The sequence below is a fragment of the Miniopterus natalensis genome, chromosome 3, assembly GCF_054644295.1.
Source record: "Miniopterus natalensis isolate mMinNat1 chromosome 3, mMinNat1.hap1, whole genome shotgun sequence".
Lineage (NCBI taxonomy): Eukaryota > Metazoa > Chordata > Mammalia > Chiroptera > Miniopteridae > Miniopterus > Miniopterus natalensis.
The window spans coordinates 103,637,424-103,645,156 of record NC_142083.1 but is presented as its reverse complement, the minus strand read 5'-3'; positions in this window follow the sequence as shown (position 1 = coordinate 103,645,156).

Here is a 7,733-nt window from a genome sequence, read left to right as displayed (position 1 = left end):
CGCATGCGCAAAACGAAATTCTGAAATCAAACCACTGCCCATGCGCAGGGCCTCTTTCCTCCCCCCCGCAGCGCGGCAGCTACGTAGAGCTGCGGCCCCGCCTTCTCAGGGCGCGAGGACGAGCCAGCCGAGGCGCATGCGCGAGGCCGCCTCGGCTCCGGGCCCGAACACGACGCCTGCGCAGTTCTCCGGCCGCGGGAGGAGCGTTTCGCCCGCGGGCCCCCGCCCACCGTCCACGGGTCCGCGGCGTGGAGTCGCCCGGGCTGGCGGCGGCTGGCTCCTCCCGGGGCGCACACCGCGGCTGTCTCCCGAGCTGTGGGGCGCCGGCTCGGGCCGCCTCGCGCTCTCCTCGGCTGGTCGGAGGGCGAGACCGGGGCGGCGGGGCCGGGGGCGGCGCGCCGCGGGGCGTCCGGGCCCCTCCGCCGGCCGCGCGCTCCGGGGACCGCAGTCTCGCCCCTGGGCAGCGGCCCGCCGCCCGCCTCAGCTCCCTGCGTCCAGCTGCGGCCAGCGGCTCAGCCGCGCGGCGGGTGGGCGAGGTCGGTGGGCAGCGCGGCCCGGCCCGTCCTCCGGGGAGGCACCCGTGCGGCTCGGGGCGCGCTGGGCTTCGGCGGGGCAGCCCCGGGGCTCGGCCCCGAGGGGCCTGGGGGGCGCGCGGGCGGCCGGGCGGGGCCGCGGGCCTCGGGGCAGCTCCGCACGGGGACGGTCACGGTCACGGCCTGGTCAGGCAGGGGCGCGGGACTCGGGGCAGTTCCGCACGGGGACGGTCGTGTCCTGGTCAGGGGGGCGCGGGCCTCGGGGCAGTTCCCCACGGGGCCGGTCGTGTCCTGGTCAGGGGGGCGCGGGACTCGGGGCAGTTCCCCACGGGGCCGGTCGTGTCCTGGTCAGGGGGGCGCGGGCCTCGGGGCAGCTCCGCACGGGGTCGGTCGTGTCCTGGTCAGGGGGACGCGGGCCTCGGGGCAGCTCCGCACGGGGTCGGTCGTGTCCTGGTCAGGGGGGCGCGGGCCTCGGGGCAGCTCCGCACGGGGTCGGTCGTGTCCTGGTCAGGGGGCCGCGGGCCTCGGGGCAGCTCCGCAGGCTGGCGGATTCCAGCTACTTACTAGCCCCAAGGGAAAGGAAGGGAAACCCAGCCCCTGCCCTCAAGGATTTCACAGGGAAATGAGATTAACAAATATTTATGGTGAATTTACTACACACCTGGCACTTTCAAAGCACTTAAACATTAAAATCATAGATAACTATTAATTTCCATCCCCAGTTCAGTGGTGACAACACTGACTTTCACCTGAGCCCTGTGCTCCTGGAAAACAAGCTAAGGAGTTCCCCTCGCCCTTTGTGCCCCAGAAATCAGCTCGCTGCAGAGAATCACCCTCGTGTCACAGAGGCGCCCACTGTTTACCTGTGAAAAGACTCCAAATTCCCATTCTTGGCCTCATCAATGATTAGCTGAACCGCTTGTCTCTGCTGATCAATTGGAGCAAAATGCTTGTTATCAACACTTTGGTTCAATTCTCTCCTCCGGAGCCTCTGACTCGAGACCACCCTCCGCCTGAGCTAGCGAGCGGCTCCTGAGAACAGGACGGCCTCCGAGTCTCACCCCACTTCCCAGCTCATCCCAGCCATGCCTTTTCCTCCCTGTGAAGAAATCCTCGCTGCCCAAGCCTGAAGACACTGCAGACCCTGGTCACAGGATTCTCTATCACCATCGTCCCCGACCCACAGCAATCATCCTTTCACATAAAAGTCTCCCCTTCCTAAGTCCAGTTTTTTAAAACTTGACAGTGGGTAGGCAGAGACTGCAGTCGGTGGGCACTCTAGGGGCCAACGGATATTCAAACACAGGAACCCCCAGTGCTCTTCACAATGGTCAGCAGTGAGGTTTCGGCCTTTCACAGTGAGTAGATAGGGGTGCTGTGAACCAGGTAGAGACAAACACTGCTTTGCCAGCGTGTTTGTGCAGATGAAATGTTTTCATACAAGGGAAAACCACAGTCTTTCACTCTGGGGCTTTCCATCCCGTGGTGGTATTGCCATGCCCGCCATGCCCAGTAGCCTGGGAATTGGCCATTAGGCTGACCCACGCTTCTGAGCACTGCAAAGGTGGTGGCCTTACCATGCCACTACCTATCTTCAACATGTTTCTAAATATTGGGACAGTGTTACATTTCTCATATGCATTATTTATGCCACTTCTACGTCCAGAAAGGAATCAAGACTGATTACCATTATAAATCTATTATACATTAGAGGGAGAGGCAAGAGGCAAAAAGTTAGTGACTTGAAAGTCAAACATAGTAACAAAATCTAATATATGACATCTAAAATAATTTTTATACTAAAAAGTATGTATGTGAATTTATTTTTATGTGATTTCATTATAATTCAGAAATTTTGTTTGCTCAGAAAATTTAATGCATTTAACATATTTGTTAAACCCATAGTAAGTATTGTAGTTTTTGCTTTAAAAAAACCCCTGGATTTTAGAATAGTTTTAGATTTATAGAAAAATTGTCAAGATAACAGTTCCAGTGTACGCTTACCCCCCAGTTTCCCTGTCATCTTGGGTAAGTGTAGTACATTTGTGACAGCTGGTGAACCAGTGTTGGTATATTTTTATAAGTAAAGCCCATGCTTTATTCAGAGTCCTTGGTTTTTACCTACTGTCCTTTTTCTGTCCTAGGATTCATGCAGGATTCCATGTAGTTGTCTTATCTCCTATGTGGCCTTTGGCTATGGCAGTTTTATACTTTCCTTGTTGATGACCTTGACAATTTTGAGGAATATGAGTGAAGCATTTTGTAGACTGTCCCACAGTTGGGGTTTTTCTGATATTTTCCTCATGATTAGGCTGGGATTATGGGTTTGAGGGGAGAAAACCCCAGAGGGGAAGTGCCCTTGTCATGAGGTCACATAGGGGTTCCTACCACCAGCACGACTGGTCACTTGAGGTAACGTGGCTGAGGTAGTGTTTGTTAAGTTTCCCCCTTTTTTCACGCTGGGGGGTTACACTCCCCTCCCTGAGGGCAAGATCTGCATGAATTATGTACACTTCTGCACAGGACATTTGCTTATTCTCCCCATTTATTTATTTATGCGATCATTGGTTTATATCAGCACTTACTCATGGTTATTTGTTTCATACTTTGGATTATAGTCCAGTAGTACATTATGTGTTTTGTTGCTTGAGTTGGTCCAGCTTTGGCCTTTGGGAGCTCTTTCAGGTTGGCTCCCTGTCCCTTTCCTTCCCCGATTGGGGGGGGGGGGGGGCGGTGCCCATGCGTGGCCTTACCTTTTGCCACTAGGAGATGCTCCTGACTTGTGTTTATTTGCTGCCCATCTGGAATCAGCCATTTCTCCAAGCAGCTCTGGTTCCTTTTACTGGAGAATGATATTGGAAACTACGACCTGTTCGCTAGGTGTGCTGTTTGTTACTGGTGTGCATTTCCTTTTAAAATGAACCTTGGAAGTGATGGGTTTCAGTCTGCTGTAACCGCAGGCCAAGGGGAGAGAACACAGACCCGTCCTCTTGGGGGCGGTCTGTACTGTCGCCTTGTGAGAGCTGATGAGATGGGATGTGTTGGTGCCGTCGTCTTTGGAAAGTACCATCTGTTACGTCAGTGATGCTCTTGTGCACCAAGGACTCTCACATTACTTAAGACATCTTTCATCCCTGTCTGGCTTTTGTTTTGCTTCAAAGAAACTCTTTCCAAAGTTTGGTTATTTTTTCCCCCACAGTTTGTTTATTCTTGAAGGTGGTTCTGGCTGATACAGGGCCCAGTACTAACATGAAGTCACCCTGTGGGAATCGTTTCCTTCAGAGCCCTCTCCTAGTCCTTTTGTTGGAGTCCACGAGACGGTCTGCCTGGCGCTAGAAGTGTTTTTAACACACGTGTAATACTTGCTAATTTCTTTCCTTGTTTAATGTTCTGGCTCAGAGCTTTCTTACAGCACAGGCTTTAAGGTAGAATTTAATCATTGTTTTGTTGTTGCATTACTTGGGCAGTTACCCCGGCAGCAGAGACATTTGCTGCTTACCAGAATGCACGCACACCCCTACACGTCCACCCCCTTGCAGTTAGGCCGGGTGCTGTGACTGTCCGGGGCCGATGGATTGTGTGTGGGAGATTTAAAACCCTGGGAGCCAGCCTCCAGGGTTCATCTCCTGCTCCGATCAGGTATGGCCGCCCTCTGCCCGAGACCCGCTGACGGGACCCTCTGCCAGCCCACGTGCACATGCAGCATTTGTTGTGTTAAACCTTGAGCTCCTGGGATCGACTGTTATTGCTGCATTGCCTAATCTTTCCTGACTAATACACCTTTTAAACAGGGAGAGTGACACTGGATTTTCATTTACATAATGATGCAAAGTTTACTAATAAAAAGTGAATTGGTTCAAAGAAAAATAGGTGAGCAATTTGCTAGGTGATACTCAGACATAGGAAACTCCTCAGGGCAAGGGCTCAAATGACTGACATTTGGGGACATTACTGCCAGCGTGTTCTCATTTGTCCTCTGCATGGGAACTCTGGCCTTGGTTGAAATTGGCCAGAATGTAAATCTGTTAATTCTCATTCGTTCCCTGTATGTCCCGTTGCTTAGACAAGCATCACCAAAATCTCTTCATTAAAGATGATTAGTCAGAGATTACATGAAAATATCTGAATTTTCTATTTGATTTTAGAGCCAAGTAGCTTGCCTTTGCCAATAGTGATCCCCAGACACTAATCAAGAGTGTGAACCTGGTGAGGTTTCATGTCTTCTGTTCATAGGGTGCAATTTCAAGGCAGAAGCAAACGACAGCTGACTCAGAATGAGTGACCACCGGGCGCGGAAGCCAAGGGGGAGGGCACTGTCGTTCCAAGTCGGTGCCCCAAAGCCGGCATGTGCCGGTTAGTGAGTAATTGGGTCTTGGCACAATGATTTGCATGTTGGAAACTGCTAAAATATTCCTGTACTTGACCGTGTCTCTTCCAATTAGACGTAATAAATGCAGATTTGACGGCCATATGTTTCATTTTGATGTAATGGCTTTAACCTTTATGGGGGGTGTGTGGCTCTCCAGTTCTCTAGGGTTGGGCTGATTAGAGGTAAGCTGGTGTTTGAAGATGAGATGTGATCAGCTTATTATTAGAGACTCCTCCTTGGAACTGAAAGAACAGGCAGTATTAGCTTTTTAGTTTGGAACCGACTGCTTTCATTTATGTCTCCCTCCCCCTCGTCTCTCCTTCCATTCCTCCCTCCCTCCTTTCCCACTCCCTGTCTCCTTTTCTTGAGCAAGGCAAATAATCTCTCTAAGCCTCAGTTTCCTCATCTGTAAAATAGAAATAATAGCAATACCTGTGGGAATTTTTATGAGGAATAAAAAAGATACTGTGTTTGAGGCATTAGCGCAGTGTTTGACACATACTAAGAGTTCAGAATATGATAGCTGTTACTGTTATCATCACCAGGTTATGCAATCTTTCTGAACCTCAGTTTCTCCATCTGAAAAATGGGCTCATGCCATTCATTACAATAGATTGTTGTGATGTATGAAGGAGATAATTAGGTATTATTTTTATGAGCTCAATGAATGAATGAATTCTGGGACTTGTGTGTGAGGGTAGGATCCCTACCATAACAAACTGCCCCCAAATTTGGCCTGAAGTAAGTTTATTTCTCCCTCTCCCCACATCCCAGCACAGGTGGTCAGGAATCTGTTCCACGCAGTCAGAGACTCTCACTCCTTCCCGCTGAGACTCCACCCTCTGCGGGTTTCTCAAGATCCCGTTCGTTAGCCCACGGGCCGAAAAGACGGTGGTGGATTTCAGGTGGGAGATTTTTATGGGCCAGCCCTGACCGGTCACTCCCGTTCTGTTCCAGTGGCCTCTCAGTACAAACCTGGCCACAAGGAGGGCTGGCAGATGGTCTAGCCATGTGCCCGGGACAGCAAAGAGGGTGCACCTCTGTCTACATCATGGCTCTTAGAGATGACAAAGAGGGTCGCCAACTGCTCTGAAACTCCCAAAATAAAAACAAATGAGTTTGACTTGCCATCCTAACAGCTTGAAGAGGCAGGGGAAGGTTGGAAGACGCAGAAAGGAGAAGTGCGTGTGGAGCAGTGGTGAGGCCCCACATCTCTTCTACGGCTCGGGGTCCCTGACCTTGGAGCTACAAAGAGGCCCATACCCTACCCCTCGGTCCTAGGCCTTTTGCTCCTTTGGAATTTCTTGGCAATCTCCAACATTGTTTTTCTGCTTTCTTTAAAAATGCCACCAAGACGCACACTCCACAGTACACCACTTCAGTCCTAAGTGGGCATTTTTGCTAGATGGATTGATTTTTTAAATGGCAGCATCTGTTTGCATGTACACATTTATTTATAATTCTTCCCTTGGCAATTAGAGCAGGGGATTGGTGAATGGCAACCAGATGTTTGAATTAGTGGGGATGGGAGGCAGTGATTTGATCTGTGAAGGAGTACCAAAGCCCTGACCAGAGCCATGAAAATGGAACAGATGCCCCCAAATACACAATCCTGGCGAGGGACTTTAAATCACACTGCCAGCCCTGGAGAGGCCATGGCCAAACTGGGTGAGCCTGGAAAGCCCGTGACAGTGGGTGGCTGTGCCTGGCCTTCCCTGAGACACGGGGGTTGATGGATGTGCGGAGGACAGCAGAGTAGCCGCAGGGAGTGGACCTCAGCAAGTTGGACCCCCTGGTGAGTCCCCATTTCACTCGGTGAAACGCAGAGCCCTTACCATGGTGCACTGGCCCTGCCAGTGCCCAGTGCCCGTTGGCCCTGTTACTCCTCTGCCCTCATCCCATCTGCTCCCCACCCGCCTCCATGCTGCCCGGTGCTCCTCCTTGGGTCTCTGAGGCTCCAGCTTCTGTTTGGAGCTCTTGTCCCATCTGCTCTCTGCGAGGCTCCCTCTTCTTTCAAATCTGCTCCAGTGACACTTCTCAGAACCCCCCAGTTAACATCACAGCTCCAGCATTCCTCCCTCTCTCCTCATTTCAGTTTCTTAGCACAACCTTTCTAACAACGTACATTTAAAAAATGTTTATTTTCTGTCTGCTCCGTACAAGATTTGCGATGACAGGGACCTTGTCTGACTTGTTCACTGCTGATCTGTGCTTGACACATAGTAAGGGCTCAGTAAATATTTGCTGACTCAATGACAGGATTTTTTATTTGGGGAACACATTGCCCTTTTTTACTGTCCCTCTCTGCAACTTCAGGGGTGTGAATCACAAAGCCCAGGTCACTCAGGGTGGCTCCCTGGGGACACCAATCCTATATTCTTCATCTCTGTAGCTGCCCAGGGTCTAGCCCAGAGCCTGGCATATAGTAAGTGTTCAAGAAATAGTTGTTGAACAGAGATGACAGAATGACCCAAGATGACAGTCAACAATGCTCAAGGCAAAAACAAGTCATCCAGATTCCTTCTTTTATTTCTTTGACCAACACCAGCAAGTCTGACCAGCGGCACCTCTCAAATATGCCTTCACACAAACACCAGGCTCCGGTTCCTCCATCAGCTCCCTGGTCTGACCCCTCATTTCCCAGCCTGACTGCCGCAGTTCCTAACCACTCCTGGCTGCTACTCTTGCGCCCCCTACAGTGTGTTCTCCACACAGCAGCCAAAGAGCTAATAAAAATCAGATCACGCTGTTCTTTCCCTCGGCCTGAAATGCGTTCTCCCTGGTTGGGTTCCCAGCTGGTGTCTTTATGCTTGGAGCCTTCCCTGACAGCT